Source organism: Bufo bufo, unplaced genomic scaffold (genome assembly GCF_905171765.1).
Source record: "Bufo bufo unplaced genomic scaffold, aBufBuf1.1, whole genome shotgun sequence".
Classification (NCBI taxonomy): Eukaryota; Metazoa; Chordata; class Amphibia; order Anura; family Bufonidae; genus Bufo; species Bufo bufo.
In genome coordinates, this window is record NW_024401242.1 from 21,083 (window position 1) to 36,715 (window position 15,633).

The window sequence follows — 15,633 nt, forward strand, 5'->3', positions numbered from 1 at the left end:
TACACTTTTGGATTCCAGAATGATGTTATTGGACTTATTCCTGATGAATACCTGACGGAAGAACAGGTAGTAGAACAAAGTTTTTCCTCAACCCCTGAGGGGTTATTCAATATACACTCTGTTTATCCTTTCAGCTCTGAAGAAGGTACATGCCACATCGAAGAAACATCATTGGTTTTCAACCATGAGATCGATGAGAGGGAGTACGAATCCTGCCAACAAGGAAAGGATAAGGTACACTACACCCAAAATGACTTAACCAGTGAGCTTGAAGAAGCCTACGAGTTAAGTCAGCCGGAAATCTTTTCAGAATTTCAGGAGCGGGTGGAGGAACAAGTCTCTATAGCTGATGCATGCTCCGATGAGTCAGAGCGTCAACAGCTAAAGGAGCTCTTCACAGAGTTCCAGGACATGTTCGCCAAGGATTCTTATGACTGTGGAGAAACAGACATACATGTTGCAAGGATCCAGACAGATCCAGATGCACCCCCTGTCTTTGTCAAACAATACCGACTTCCGCTGGCGGCTTACGAGTCACTATCGGAAATCGTTAAAAACCTGGAGAGGAGGGGCATTATCCGTCCAATACACAGCTCGTTCAATCATCCGATACTTGGGGTCCTCAAACCCAATGGTCAATTTCGTCTCTGCTCGGACCTAAGACAATTAAACAAACGTGTTTACATGTCCGGATGGCCCGTGCCGTATATTGACCAATGTTTGGCACAAATTCGAGGATCAAAAATCTTCACCGCCCTTGACTGTGCACAAGGATACTGGACGATTAAAATTGACGAGAGGGATCAGTACAAATTGGCCTTCACATTTGGAAAGCAACAATATGCATGGACCCGACTGCCCTTCGGGTACATAAATGCGGGCCATGAATTTGCTGTGTTCATGCATAAGGCAATGCCTGATGCCACTGAACGAGGTACCTTATCCTATGTGGATGACATCCTAATCAAAAGCACAACTTTTGAGGAACACATTGTAGAACTGAGGCATGTACTAACCCAGCTGAGGAAAGCTGGTGTGAAACTTTCTTTTCAGAAGGCTCAATGGTGTCGTGCCAAGGTCAATTTCCTAGGTCACGAAATCACTGCTGATGGAATCAACCCACAGAAGAAGAAGGTGGAAGCAGTGATCAACACCAAGTCACCTACAAATCTCAAGGAGTTGAGATCATTCTTGGGCATGATGAACTATTCACGTAAGTTTATAGATAATTATGCCGAAATTACAAAACCTCTTTTGCAGTTACTGAAGAAAGGAGTAAAATGGGAATGGAGTGAGCGTCATGAGCAAGCTGTGAATGAACTCAAGGCCAAACTTATCCAGGCTCCATGCCTTGCCTATGCAGAAGGGGGAAAACCTTTCTTCGTGGAAACAGGTTTCACTGACAAAAGCGTGAGTGCAGTCCTTTTCCAAAAACAGGAAAACTGGAACAGAATCATTGCCTATGCCAGCAAATCCTTGTCACCAGTAGAGGTAAAATTCAATAGCTGTGAGAAAGCCTTACTGTCAACTGTGTGGGCTTTACAATATTTCAGGAGTTTTATCCAAGGTGAAAGAATCATTGTGGAGACTGCACACCAACCGCTGCAATACTTGCAGAGTGATCGGATAAGGGATGGAAATCTGTCAAATAGCAGGATAACCGCCTGGACGATGTCCTTAATGGGATGGCCGTTGGAGATCAGGTATAAACAAAATAATAAGAACCCAGTTGCTCAAGGATTAGCTGAACTCCATGATTGTACCAATGCGGAACATCCAGGTGAGTCGCAGGAGAATGACTTCCTGGAGGAACAATCATCATCCCCATATAAATCTTATGAAGAGGAGTACTGCAAATCATTACCATGTGTATATGTAGACGGCTGTTCCTTCCATACCGATGTAGGATCCGAACACACGCTGGTTGCAGGTGTCGGAATCGTGTGGAATAATATGTTCCCAGAGATATCCGTTGGATACAAAATTGGTTCCAAAAGCAGCCAGGTTGCAGAGCTTACTGCTGTGTACAAAGCCGTACAAATGGCTATCGAATATGATGTTAAGGAGTTTGTAATCATCACAGATTCTGATTATATTCGTAATAGCTTTGTGGAATATTTCCCCGGATGGAAAAGATCCAACATGATGAGAAGCAACAACAAGCCAGTCAAGCATGGTAAGATGTTTTGTAAGATTGACGAGATGGTTACCACCCACGGTCTTACAATTTACTGGAAAAAGGTAAAGGGTCATTCAAAGTATCCAGGTATGGATAAAGAAGGGAATGACCTAGCAGATTCCCTCGCCAAACAAGCAGCCATTGACGGAGAAGTCTTTGACGTTGATGACCTCATGGGAACTATGCAAGTGGATGCAACGACAAGAAGTCAGGCCCAAAAGGGAACTAAAGCTAATGTGTTGCAATGGAGCCAAGATTCCCCTAGTGAGGATCTCATTGCAGGCCAAAAGGGGGATCCAGTTATTGGTCTCTTTTATAACCACATTCTGGATCCACAGAATTGTCCCATAAATACAGAAGACTGTGATGGTAAGGAGGAGTTACGGATTTTGATGAAGGGTAAGTCCCAATTCTCATTACAGGATGGATTGCTGATAAGGACCTCAAAGAACGGTATCACGCAATGGGTAGTACCCGCAGCGTATCGAGGTCTGATGCTACAACATGCCCATGATGCCCCAACAGCTGGACATCGAGGTGAGAAACTAACATACGAGTTATTACGGGACTACGCTTACTGGCCGCATATGTTACAAGACGTGCGAACATATTGTCAAGGATGTCTAATATGCCCTCAATTCCAGCCACAAGGACCCACTCATCGGGCACCACTGATGAAAAGGGGGATGTCCATGCCATGGTCAGACATCCAAATTGATTTAATTGGACCAGTAACCACATCATCAAAAGGCAACAGATACATGTTAACCGTAACTTGTTTGTTCACAAAATGGGTAGAATGTTTGCCGTGCAAAACATGCAGTTCAAGCGTATGTGCATCTCTGCTCATTAACCACATATTCTCCAGGTTTGGTCTTCCCCAACGCATCGAGTCCGATCGCGGAAGTCATTTTACTAGTGAAGTGATGACAAAGATGTGGGAAATACTGGGGGTAAAAAGGAAGCTGCATATAGCTTATCGGCCAGCCTCTAGTGGTGGAGTGGAGCGCTACAACCAATCCATCGTGAACGTTCTAAAAAAGTTTGTCAATGAATCTGGTAAGGACTGGGATGTCAAACTGCCTTTGGTTCTTATGGCCATCAGGGCCACCCCAAGCGCAGCAACCAAACTTTCTCCCTTCGAGATGATCACAGGAAGGAAGATGGTGTTACCCCAGCATTTATTATACAGGACAACAGATCATAATTTGATAAATGCTACAACATCGCATCAATATGTGGAAAATTTACGCAAGCACCTTCAGCATGCTTTTGCGTTTGCCCAGAAGAATATAGAGAAAGCCGCAGTGAGTGCTAAAACGTACTACGATCTGAAAACTACTCAGAAGGAGTATCAAATTTCCGATCAGGTTTATCTCTATAACTTCGCTCGGGATCAAGTGAAGGAGAGAAAATTCTTACCTTCATGGAAAGGACCTTATGTCATTATTGAAAAGTTGTCACCAGTGGTATACAAGATAAAAATCCCTAAGGGGGATGAATTTGTGGAAAAATGGGTGCATATTAATCAATTACGTGTTTGTCATCCTAGCTCACGACTTCGAGAGATAGAAGGAGTCTGAGGAGATTTTACAGTTCCAGCTAAAGACGAAAATTAGGATTGGTATTGTATGAACAAACGTGTATACTAACCCATTCTCACATGTGTTTCCTCTATAACTAAACATCTCTTAACTAACCTCTAAAATAAGGAACTTGCCCTGTTCAAGAAAAGAACCTATGCCAATCAAAAATATATGATAGCATTAACTCTTTTCTTACAGGATAAAAAGTGAAAGATGCATATACTCATATTTGTCATACAATATTTTAGGCGCAAGATGCCGACTAAGATGATTGCCATCATCTATGTCGTCCTAATCTTGGGGAAAGAATTCCACGCCAAGCCGATTGTTGTGCCAGGTCCTTCGTCCGGAATCATGCTGCAGGACACCGCGGGATTCATTCTGACGAACAAGAGGATTTTGTCCCAGAAGATTTACATCAGCCTGGATCCACGCGTCTTCATCGAAAAATAATTCAACGTGTCCGAGATCCTGTCACCGGAGATCCAAACCTGGTACCAAACACACATCGGATATTCCCAAGAACGGATTACGCAGATCCTGGAACAAGCGAGAAAGACCTTGACCAGAGAGCAGTTTTCTATGAGTCAAAGACCGAGACGGTTTATTTCTGCCATTGTTGCTGCTATAATCTTTAGCGTAGTGGGCGCTGTCATTGCCACAGGTGTAACCGTTGCCAATTCCATCTCCATTAAAACATTGGAACTGGAGATCGGTTCACTGAAAAGTAACCTACTAAGTATACATGCGGAGATGAAGAATCAAAACAAACATTCATCGAACTTATATCCTGTTTTGCAGGATCTATGGAATGGTTGAATTTGCTGACCATCCAAAACAGTGCGTTGGATAAGATTATTCAAAAAGACTTTAGGTAAACTATGGCTAAAACACCATAGACAAAGTCTACGCGCCGTGAGCCATGAAGAAGACATATGAAAAGTTTTTGACATTCCAAATATATTCTCACTTTGTGGAATATTTTGGAATGAAGGGGGATTTGTCGTGCATTTTCATAAATGTACAATCTTATCTAAAGATATTATGGTCTAAATAGCAATGCCCATTGCCTTTAAGTGTAATCACAGATTGAACCAGAGTCTGATATTTCTCTATAGGATTGAAACAGGCCGAGATGAGGTTATGCTGAGTTCAATTTGGGAACATGTTTGTGGGGACATAGAGTATATTGTCTTTTAAAATTATAGTGAGCAGATGTAGTATATCCGTTAATACTATAATGGGCCCTACAGACATGTATCTGTGAGAAACAACCATTTGAATAGCAATGTATTATTTTACTTCATTACAAAATCATTAGGGAGGTCTACTTTGTAGAAAGCATTGGGTGTATGAATGTCCCATTCATGCCTTCATAATTATATTCTATATATTCCTGTGTGGTGTATTTAAATTTGCAACATATCTTAACCAATGACTTATATAATATGTCATCTATGTATAACAGTGTATCGATGTGTGTATATATATATATATATATATAATTTAGAATATATATTTTATGCCGTATATATCCCACTGACCATATAGACTTTTAAGGTTTAGAAAAGTATTGGAGTTGCCTTCCTACTAATTGGTTTTCATGAGGAGAGCTAAATATTATTAGCCAGCCATGTAGGCAAGTTAATGAATCCGGATGTTAAGTAAAAGGAACCATTGTCCATTGTCCCTAAGAAGACAGTAGGAGATGGTGACTCCAACATGTCTAGATTAGGGGTAATTAAAATGTCGGGAAGAAACCCTTAATACTGATGTATGTTCAAGAGGTTAATAAGGTCATTATTAGATATTTAGAATTAATGTTGGAATTGTTATGTAGTACAACAGTGCCATCTAGAGGTAAATTGATAATAGTATGGCATTTTCACCAGTGTTCCAAGGGTTAAAATGACATCATTGGTATCTGCATACGAACACACCCATCTTGTCTGATTGGAGATCCCTAATCTAGAAGGGGAGGAATTCTTAGATAACATGGGGTATAAACTATGCATGTAAGAGGTTAGGAGGGATCTATCTATCTAGCTATCTATCCAGCTATCTACACTCTTCAACTGAAACAACTGCAACTAACAATTCACTTCAACAACAAAAAGAAACTTGGATTAATTTTTGTCCACTGGAAGAGTTTTAAGAACTGATCACACCCGAAATCTGTCCATCCTTGACTTGGTAACGTATGTTATATATTTTTGCTTGTGATATTATTAAGATATTCCTCTCAGCGTATAGTCAAGTGTTTCCATATTGTGGGAACGTATAGTGTTAATCACCTCCCTAATGCTAGTTGTCCTCTTAGCAAAGATGCATATTGCTAATGGGAGATTAGACATTGTCTGAGTAGAGGAAAACTCTGGGAAATTATATTTCCATAGTCTGGTTGCTGAGTGGGATATAATATCATATTAATATCATTTATATTTTTGATTGTCATAGGCTGAGACAGAGTCAAGGGACAACATTTATTGTTCTTGTATTAATCTGTATTTTGTCATGTAATAACCTGTTGGTAAACAGAAAATCCTGAGCTTGTCTTGATGTATTAAGTATTGGTCTGTTTGATAAAGAAATTATCATTTATTTCTTATCATATGTTACTTTTAATAATTCTGTGCTGGTGAGAAAGTGATAGTGGATTATACCACCATCTAGTGGTGGTTTATTGGTACTGCGTCAATTTGTCTATCCATTGATCTTATGTCAGTTTTATATTGGAATTTTACTCATTTATAAATAAATTGTTACATATATTTTGCATAATTGATTGCCCCTTTGTTTTCATTAATTGCATAAATTAAATTTAGAGTCTCAAGATAAAAGAAAGGCGTTTTATGTCCGCCTAGTGGATTTCCTGACTGATTTCCATTTTTTATTATTTTATTAATTTTTATATTTTTATATAAAATATTTATATTTTATATAAAAGATATACCTTGACAAGGTGCTAATATAATTCAATTTAAAACACTATAGAGGACCAACAATAGTAATCCATCATGGGGGTTCCATGTTGTAATGGTTAGCACTTTGGACTTTGAATCCAGTGATCCGAGTTTAAATCTCAGTGGGACCTGATTTAGTGTTTCTGTGTGAGGAAGTATTTTCTTCTGGGGTACTGTTTGAAACTATTATTTTTAAAATAACTAGTTAGGACACTGTTATTTGTAATACACGGTATTTGGGGAGCACAGTACAAAACAGAAGGTACAGGAATGTGGACACCTGGGGTAGCTGCAGGCAAAGAGATGGGCAAAAGATAAAGTACTGTTAAAAAGGTGTCAGGTCGGTGTAGCAATATCTATTTTTGGAACCAAAAATATCTCCTATTGCAAAAGCCTTATCTTATTCTCAATGTTATTTATAACATCTATATATTCCTATAGTATTCATTTTAAATTCCAAATAGAAGCTAAGTATAAGATTTGCCATGGTCAGGAGTCGTTATCATGACACTCTGGGCCTGATGGAGAAGAAAAGGGACAATCAACCACTGATATCAGAGGAGATAACACCTTGAATTATTGGACTAAACTGTATTTTAGTACAATTAGCCTATGTGCTAAGAGTAAATAGGCATTTTTTTTTTACTCTTATCTATGTAGGTGCTAATATAATTCAATTTAAAACACTATAGAGGACCATCAATAGTAATCCCTCATGGGGGTTCCATGGTGTAATGGTTAGCACTCTGGACTTTGAATCCAGTGATCCGAGTTAAAATCTCGAAGGGACCTGAGTTTCTATTTCTGTGCGAGGAAGTATTTTCTTCTGGGGTACTGTTTGAAACGATTATTTTTAGAATAACTAGTTAGGACACTGTTATTTGTAATACACGGTATTTGGGGTGCACAGTACAAAACAGAAGGTAAAAGCCTTATCTTATTCTCAATGTTATTTATAACATTTATATATTCCTATAGTATTCATTTTAAATGCCAAATAGAAGCTAAGTATAAGACTTGCCATGGTCAGGAGTCGTTATCATGACACTCTGGGCCTGATGGAGAAGAAAAGGGACAATCAACCACTGATATCAGAGGAGATAACACCTTGAATCATTGGACTAAACTGTATTTTAGTACAATTAGCCTATGTGCTAAGAGTAAATAGGCATTTTTTTTACTCTTATCTATGTAGGTGCTAATATAATTCAATTTAAAACACTATAGAGGACCATCAATAGTAATCCCTCATGGGGGTTCCATGTTGTAATGGTTAGCACTCTGGACTTTGAATCTAGTGATCCGAGTTCAAATCTCGGTGGGACCTGAGCTTCTATTTCTGTGTGAGGAAGTATTTTCTTCTGGGGTACTGTTTGAAACTATTATTTTTAGAATAACTAGTTAGGACACTGTTATTTGTAATACACGGTATTTGGGGTGCACAGTACAAAACAGAAGGTACAGGAATGTGGACACCTGGGGTAGCTGCAGGCAAAGTGATGGGCAAAAGATAAAGTACTGTTAAAAAGGTGTCAGGTCGGAGTTTTAGGTATAAGCATGAAAGAGGGAGCTAGAAAAGCAACGTGCTAAAGATTCAATCTGGGTCCTAGTGGGTCCATTTACATTACAATACAAATGAAAACTTAAAAAAATAATTTCACAAAGTGTTCGCAATAACACTTTGAAATTACACAGCGGGTTCACTCCTCTAGGTGTAGCAATATCTATTTTTGGAACCAAAAATATCTCCTATTGCAAAAGCCTTATCTGATTCTCAATGTATTTATAACATCTATATATTCCTATAGTATTCATTTTAAATGCCAAATAGAAGCTAAGTATAAGATTTGCCATGGACAGGAGTCGTTATCATGACACTCTGGGCCTGATGGAGAAGAAAAGGGACAATCAACCACTGCAATCAGAGGAGATAACACCTTGAATCATTGGACTAAACTGTATTTTAGTACAATTAGCCTATGTGCTAAGAGTAAATAGGCTTTTTTTTTTACTCTTATCTATGTAGGTGCTAATATAATTCAATTTAAAACACTATAGAGGACCATCAATAGTAATCCCTCATGGGGGTTCCATGGTGTAATGCTTTGCACTCTGGACTTTGAATCTAGTGATCCGAGTTCAAATCTCGGTGGGACCTGAGCTTCTATTTCTGTGTGAGGAAGTATTTTCTTCTGGGGTACTGTTTGAAACTATTATTTTTAGAATAACTAGTTAGGACACTGTTATTTGTAATACACGGTATTTGGGGTGCACAGTACAAAACAGAAGGTACCGGAATGTGGACACCTGGGGTAGCTGCAGGCAAAGTCATGGGCAAAAGATAAAGTACTGTTAAAAAGGTGTCAGGTCGGAGTTTTAGGTATAAGCATGAAAGAGGGAGCTTGAAAAGCAACGTGCTAAAGATTCAATCTGGGTCCTAGTGGGTCCCTTTACATTACAATACAAATGAAAACTTAAAAAAATAATTTCACAAAGTGTTCGCAATAACACTTTGAAAATTACACAGCGGGTTCACTCCTCTAGTTGAAGAAATATCTATTTTTGGAACCAAAAATATCTCCCATTGCAAAAGCCTTATCTTATTCTCAATGTTATTTATAACATCTATATATTCCTATAGTATTCATTTTAAATTCCAAATAGAAGCTAAGTATAAGATTTGCCATGGACAGGAGTCGTTATCATGACACTCTGGGCCTGATGGAGAAGAAAAGGGACAATCAACCACTGCAATCAGAGGAGATAACACCTTGAATCATTGAACTAAACTTCATTTTAGTACAATTAGCCTATGTGCTAAGAGTAAATAGGCTTTTTTTTTACTCTTATCTATGTAGGTGCTAATTTAATTTAATTTAAAACACTAAAGAGGACCATCAATAGTAATCCCTCATGGGGGTTCCATGATGTAATGGTTAGCACTCTGGACTTTGAATCCAGTGGTCCGAGCTCAAATCTCGGTGGGACCTGAGTTTGTATTTCTGTGTGAGGAAGTATTTTCTTCTGGGGTACTGTTTGAAAATATTATTTTTAGAATAACTAGTTAGGACACTGTTATTTGTAATACACGGTATTTGGGGTGCACAGTACAAAACAGAAGGTACAGGAATGTGGACACCTGGGGTAGCTGCAGGCAAAGTGATGGGCAAAAGATAAAGTACTGTTAAAAAGGTGTCAGGTCGGAGTTTTAGGTAAAAGCATGAAAGAGGGAGCTAGAAAAGCAACGTGCTAAAGATTCAATCTGGGTCCTAATGGGTCCCTTTACATTACAATACAAATGAAAACTTAAAAAAATAATTTCACAAAGTGTTCGCAATAACACTTTGAAATTACACAGCGGGTTCACTCCTCTATTTGTAGCAATATCTATTTTTGGAACCAAAAATATCTCCCATTGCAAAAGCCTTATCTTATTTTCAATGTTATTTATAACATCTATATATTCCTATAGTATTCATTTTAAATTCCAAATAGAAGCTAAGTATAAGATTTGCCATGGACAGGAGTCGTTATCATGACACTCTGGGCCTGATGGAGAAGAAAAGGGACAATCAACCACTGCAATCAGAGGAGAAAACACCTTGAATCATTGGACTAAACTGTATTTTAGTACAATTAGCCTATGTGCTAAGAGTAAATAGGCATTTTTTTTACTCTTATCTATGTAGGTGCTAATATAATTCAATTTAAAACACTATAGAGGACCATCAATAGTAATCCCTCATGGGGGTTCCATGGTGTAATGGTTAGCACTCTAGACTTTGAATCTAGTGATCCGAGTCAAATCTCGGTGGGACCTGAGCTTCTATTTCTGTGTGAGGAAGTATTTTCTTCTGGGGTACTGTTTGAAACTATTATTTTTAGAATAACTAGTTAGGACACTGTTATTTGTAATACACGGTATTTGGGGTGCACAGTACAAAACAGAAGGTACAGGAATGTGGACACCTGGGGTAGCTGCAGGCAAAGTCATGGGCAAAAGATAAAGTACTGTTAAAAAGGTGTCAGGTCGGAGTTTTAGGTATAAGCATGAAAGAGGGAGCTTGAAAAGCAACGTGCTAAAGATTCAATCTGGGTCCTAGTGGGTCCCTTTACATTACAATACAAATGAAAACTTAAAAAAATAATTTCACAAAGTGTTCGCAATAACACTTTGAAATTACACAGCGGGTTCACTCCTCTAGGTGTAGCAATATCTATTTTTGGAACCAAAAATATCTCCTATTGCAAAAGCCTTATCTTATTCTCAATGTTATTTATAACATCTATATATTCCTATAGTATTCATTTTAAATGCCAAATAGAAGCTAAGTATAAGATTTGCCATGGACAGGAGTCGTTATCATGACACTCTGGGCCTGATGGAGAAGAAAAGGGACAATCAACCACTGCAATCAGAGGAGATAACACTTTGAATCATTGGACTAAACTGTATTTTAGTACAATTAGCCTATGTGCTAAGAGTAAATAGGCATTTTTTTTTACTCTTATCTATGTAGGTGCTAATATAATTCAATTTAAAACACTATAGAGGACCATCAATAGTAATCCCTCATGGGGGTTCCATGGTGTAATGCTTTGCACTCTGGACTTTGAATCTAGTGATCCGAGTTCAAATCTCGGTGGGACCTGAGCTTCTATTTCTGTGTGAGGAAGTATTTTCTTCTGGGGTACTGTTTGAAACTATTATTTTTAGAATAACTAGTTAGGACACTGTTATTTGTAATACACGGTATTTGGGGTGCACAGTACAAAACAGAAGGTACAGGAATGTGGACACCTGGGGTAGCTGCAGGCAAAGTCATGGGCAAAAGATAAAGTACTGTTAAAAAGGTGTCAGGTCGGAGTTTTAGGTATAAGCATGAAAGAGGGAGCTTGAAAAGCAACGTGCTAAAGATTCAATCTGGGTCCTAGTGGGTCCCTTTACATTACAATACAAATGAAAACTTAAAAAAATAATTTCACAAAGTGTTCGCAATAACACTTTGAAAACTACACATCGGGTTCACTCCTCTAGTTGAAGAAATATCTATTTTTGGAACCAAAAATATCTCCCATTGCAAAAGCCTTATCTTATTCTCAATGTTATTTATAACATCTATATATTCCTATAGTATTCATTTTAAATTCCAAATAGAAGCTAAGTATAAGATTTGCCATGGACAGGAGTCGTTATCATGACACTCTGGGCCTGATGGAGAAGAAAAGGGACAATCAACCACTGCAATCAGAGGAGATAACACCTTGAATCATTGAACTAAACTTCATTTTAGTACAATTAGCCTATGTGCTAAGAGTAAATAGGCTTTTTTTTTTACTCTTATCTATGTAGGTGCTAATTTAATTTAATTTAAAACACTATAGAGGACCATCAATAGTAATCCCTCATGGGGGTTCCATGGTGTAATGGTTAGCACTCTGGACTTTGAATCCAGTGGTTCGAGCTCAAATCTCGGTGGGACCTGAGTTTGTATTTCTGTGTGAGGAAGTATTTTCTTCTGGGGTACTGTTTGAAAATATTATTTTTAGAATAACTAGTTAGGACACTGTTATTTGTAATACACGGTATTTGGGGTGCACAGTACAAAACAGAAGGTACAGGAATGTGGACACCTGGGGTAGCTGCAGGCAAAGTGATGGGCAAAAGATAAAGTACTGTTAAAAAGGTGTCAGGTCGGAGTTTTAGGTATAAGCATGAAAGAGGGAGCTAGAAAAGCAACGTGCTAAAGATTCAATCTGGGTCCTAGTGGGTCCATTTACATTACAATACAAATGAAAACTTAAAAAAATAATTTCACAAAGTGTTCGCAATAACACTTTGAAATTACACAGCGGGTTCACTCCTCTAGGTGTAGCAATATCTATTTTTGGAACCAAAAATATCTCCTATTGCAAAAGCCTTATCTGATTCTCAATGTATTTATAACATCTATATATTCCTATAGTATTCATTTTAAATGCCAAATAGAAGCTAAGTATAAGATTTGCCATGGACAGGAGTCGTTATCATGACACTCTGGGCCTGATGGAGAAGAAAAGGGACAATCAACCACTGCAATCAGAGGAGATAACACCTTGAATCATTGGACTAAACTGTATTTTAGTACAATTAGCCTATGTGCTAAGAGTAAATAGGCATTTTTTTTTACTCTTATCTATGTAGGTGCTAATATAATTCAATTTAAAACACTATAGAGGACCATCAATAGTAATCCCTCATGGGGGTTCCATGGTGTAATGCTTTGCACTCTGGACTTTGAATCTAGTGATCCGAGTTCAAATCTCGGTGGGACCTGAGCTTCTATTTCTGTGTGAGGAAGTATTTTCTTCTGTAGTACTGTTTGAAACTATTATTTTTAGAATAACTAGTTAGGACACTGTTATTTGTAATACACGGTATTTGGGGTGCACAGTACAAAACAGAAGGTACAGGAATGTGGACACCTGGGGTAGCTGCAGGCAAAGTCATGGGCAAAAGATAAAGTACTGTTAAAAAGGTGTCAGGTCGGAGTTTTAGGTATAAGCATGAAAGAGGGAGCTTGAAAAGCAACGTGCTAAAGATTCAATCTGGGTCCTAGTGGGTCCCTTTACATTACAATACAAATGAAAACTTAAAAAAATAATTTCACAAAGTGTTCGCAATAACACTTTGAAAATTACACAGCGGGTTCACTCCTCTAGTTGAAGAAATATCTATTTTTGGAACCAAAAATATCTCCCATTGCAAAAGCCTTATCTTATTCTCAATGTTATTTATAACATCTATATATTCCTATAGTATTCATTTTAAATTCCAAATAGAAGCTAAGTATAAGATTTGCCATGGACAGGAGTCGTTATCATGACACTCTGGGCCTGATGGAGAAGAAAAGGGACAATCAACCACTGCAATCAGAGGAGATAACACCTTGAATCATTGGACTAAACTGTATTTTAGTACAATTAGTCTATGTGCTAAGAGTAAATAGGCATTTTTTTTACTCTTATTTATGTAGGTGCTAATATAATTTAATTTAAAACACTATAGAGGACCATCAATAGTAATCACTCATGGGGGTTCCATGGTGTAATGGTTAGCACGCTGGACTTTGAATCCAGTGATCCGAGTTCAAATTTCGGTGGGACTTGAGTTTGTATTTCTGTGTGAGGAAGTATTTTCTTCTGGGGTACTGTTTGAAACTATTATTTTTAAAAAACTAGTTAGGACACTGTTATTTGTAATACACGGTATTTAGGGTGCACAGTACAAAACAGAAGGTACAAGAATGTGGACACCTGGGGTAGCTGCAGGCAAAGTGATGGGCAAAAGATTAAGTACTGTTAAAAAGGTGTCATGTCGGAGTTTTAGGTATAAGCATGAAAGAGGGAGCTAGAAAAGCAATGTGCTAAAGATTCAATATGGGTCCTAGTGGGTCCCTTTACATTACAATACAAATGAAAACTTAAAAAAATAATTTCACAAAGTGTTCGCAATAACACTTTGAAAATTACACAGCGGGTTCACTCCTCTAGTTGAAGAAATATCTATTTTTGGAACCAAAAATATCTCCCATTGCAAAAGCCTTATCTTATTCTCAATGTTATTTATAACATCTATATATTCCTATAGTATTCATTTTAAATTCCAAATAGAAGCTAAGTATAAGATTTGCCATGAACAGGAGTCGTTATCATGACACTCTGGGCCTGATGGAGAAGAAAAGGGACAATCAACCACTGCAATCAGAGGAGATAACACCTTGAATCATTGAACTAAACTTCATTTTAGTACAATTAGCCTATGTGCTAAGAGTAAATAGGCTTTTTTTTTTACTCTTATCTATGTAGGTGCTAATTTAATTCAATTTAAAACACTATAGAGGACCATCAATAGTAATCCCTCATGGGGGTTCCATGGTGTAATGGTTAGCACTCTGGACTTTGAATCCAGTGGTCCGAGCTCAAATCTCAGTGGGACCTGAGTTTGTATTTCTGTGTGAGGAAGTATCTTCTTCTGGGGTACTGTTTGAAAATATTATTTTTAGAATAACTAGTTAGGACACTGTTATTTGTAATACACGGTATTTGGGGTGCACAGTACAAAACAGAAGGTACAGGAATGTGGACACCTGGGTAGCTGCAGGCAAAGTGATGGGCAAAAGATAAAGTACTGTTAAAAAGGTGTCAGGTCGGAGTTTTAGGTAAAAGCATGAAAGAGGGAGCTAGAAAAGCAACGTGCTAAAGATTCAATCTGGGTCCTAATGGGTCCCTTTACATTACAATACAAATGAAAACTTAAAAAAATAATTTCACAAAGTGTTCGCAATAACACTTTGAAATTACACAGCGGGTTCACTCCTCTATTTGTAGCAATATCTATTTTTGGAACCAAAAATATCTCCCATTGCAAAAGCTTATCTTATTTTCAATGTTATTTATAACATCTATATATTCCTATAGTATTCATTTTAAATTCCAAATAGAAGCTAAGTATAAGATTTGCCATGGACAGGAGTCGTTATCATGACACTCTGGGCCTGATGGAGAAGAAAAGGGACAATCAACCACTGCAATCAGAGGAGATAACACCTTGAATCATTGGACTAAACTGTATTTTAGTACAATTAGCCTATGTGCTAAGAGTAAATAGGCATTTTTTTTACTCTTATCTATGTATGTGCTAATATAATTCAATTTAAAACACTATAGAGGACCATCAATAGTAATCCCTCATGGGGGTTCCATGGTGTAATGGTTAGCACTCTGGACTTTGAATCCAGTGATCCGAGTTCAAATCTCGGTGGGACCTGAGTTTCTATTTCTGTGTGAGGAACTATTTTCTTCTGGGGTACTGTTTGAAACTATTATTTTTAGAATAACTAGTTAGGACACTGTTATTTGTAAT

At 37.8% G+C, this 15,633-nt stretch overlaps 7 non-coding genes across 7 annotated transcripts; all 7 read left to right on the forward strand.

The window, feature by feature from the left end:
• The first annotated feature begins 7,983 nt into the window (after positions 1-7,983).
• TRNAQ-UUG lies at positions 7,984-8,055 on the forward strand. Its single transcript has one exon. It is a non-coding gene; the product is annotated as a tRNA-Gln (tRNA).
• Positions 8,056-9,646: 1,591 nt separating this feature from the next.
• TRNAQ-UUG lies at positions 9,647-9,718 on the forward strand. Its single transcript has one exon. It is a non-coding gene; the product is annotated as a tRNA-Gln (tRNA).
• A 759-nt stretch (positions 9,719-10,477) lies between these two features.
• TRNAQ-UUG lies at positions 10,478-10,548 on the forward strand. Its single transcript has one exon. It is a non-coding gene; the product is annotated as a tRNA-Gln (tRNA).
• Positions 10,549-12,141: 1,593 nt separating this feature from the next.
• Positions 12,142-12,213, forward strand: TRNAQ-UUG. The gene has a single exon. It is a non-coding gene; the product is annotated as a tRNA-Gln (tRNA).
• A 1,591-nt stretch (positions 12,214-13,804) lies between these two features.
• On the forward strand, positions 13,805-13,876 carry TRNAQ-UUG. Its single transcript has one exon. It is a non-coding gene; the product is annotated as a tRNA-Gln (tRNA).
• A 760-nt stretch (positions 13,877-14,636) lies between these two features.
• TRNAQ-UUG lies at positions 14,637-14,708 on the forward strand. The gene has a single exon. It is a non-coding gene; the product is annotated as a tRNA-Gln (tRNA).
• A 757-nt stretch (positions 14,709-15,465) lies between these two features.
• On the forward strand, positions 15,466-15,537 carry TRNAQ-UUG. The gene has a single exon. It is a non-coding gene; the product is annotated as a tRNA-Gln (tRNA).
• Positions 15,538-15,633: the final 96 nt, after the last annotated feature.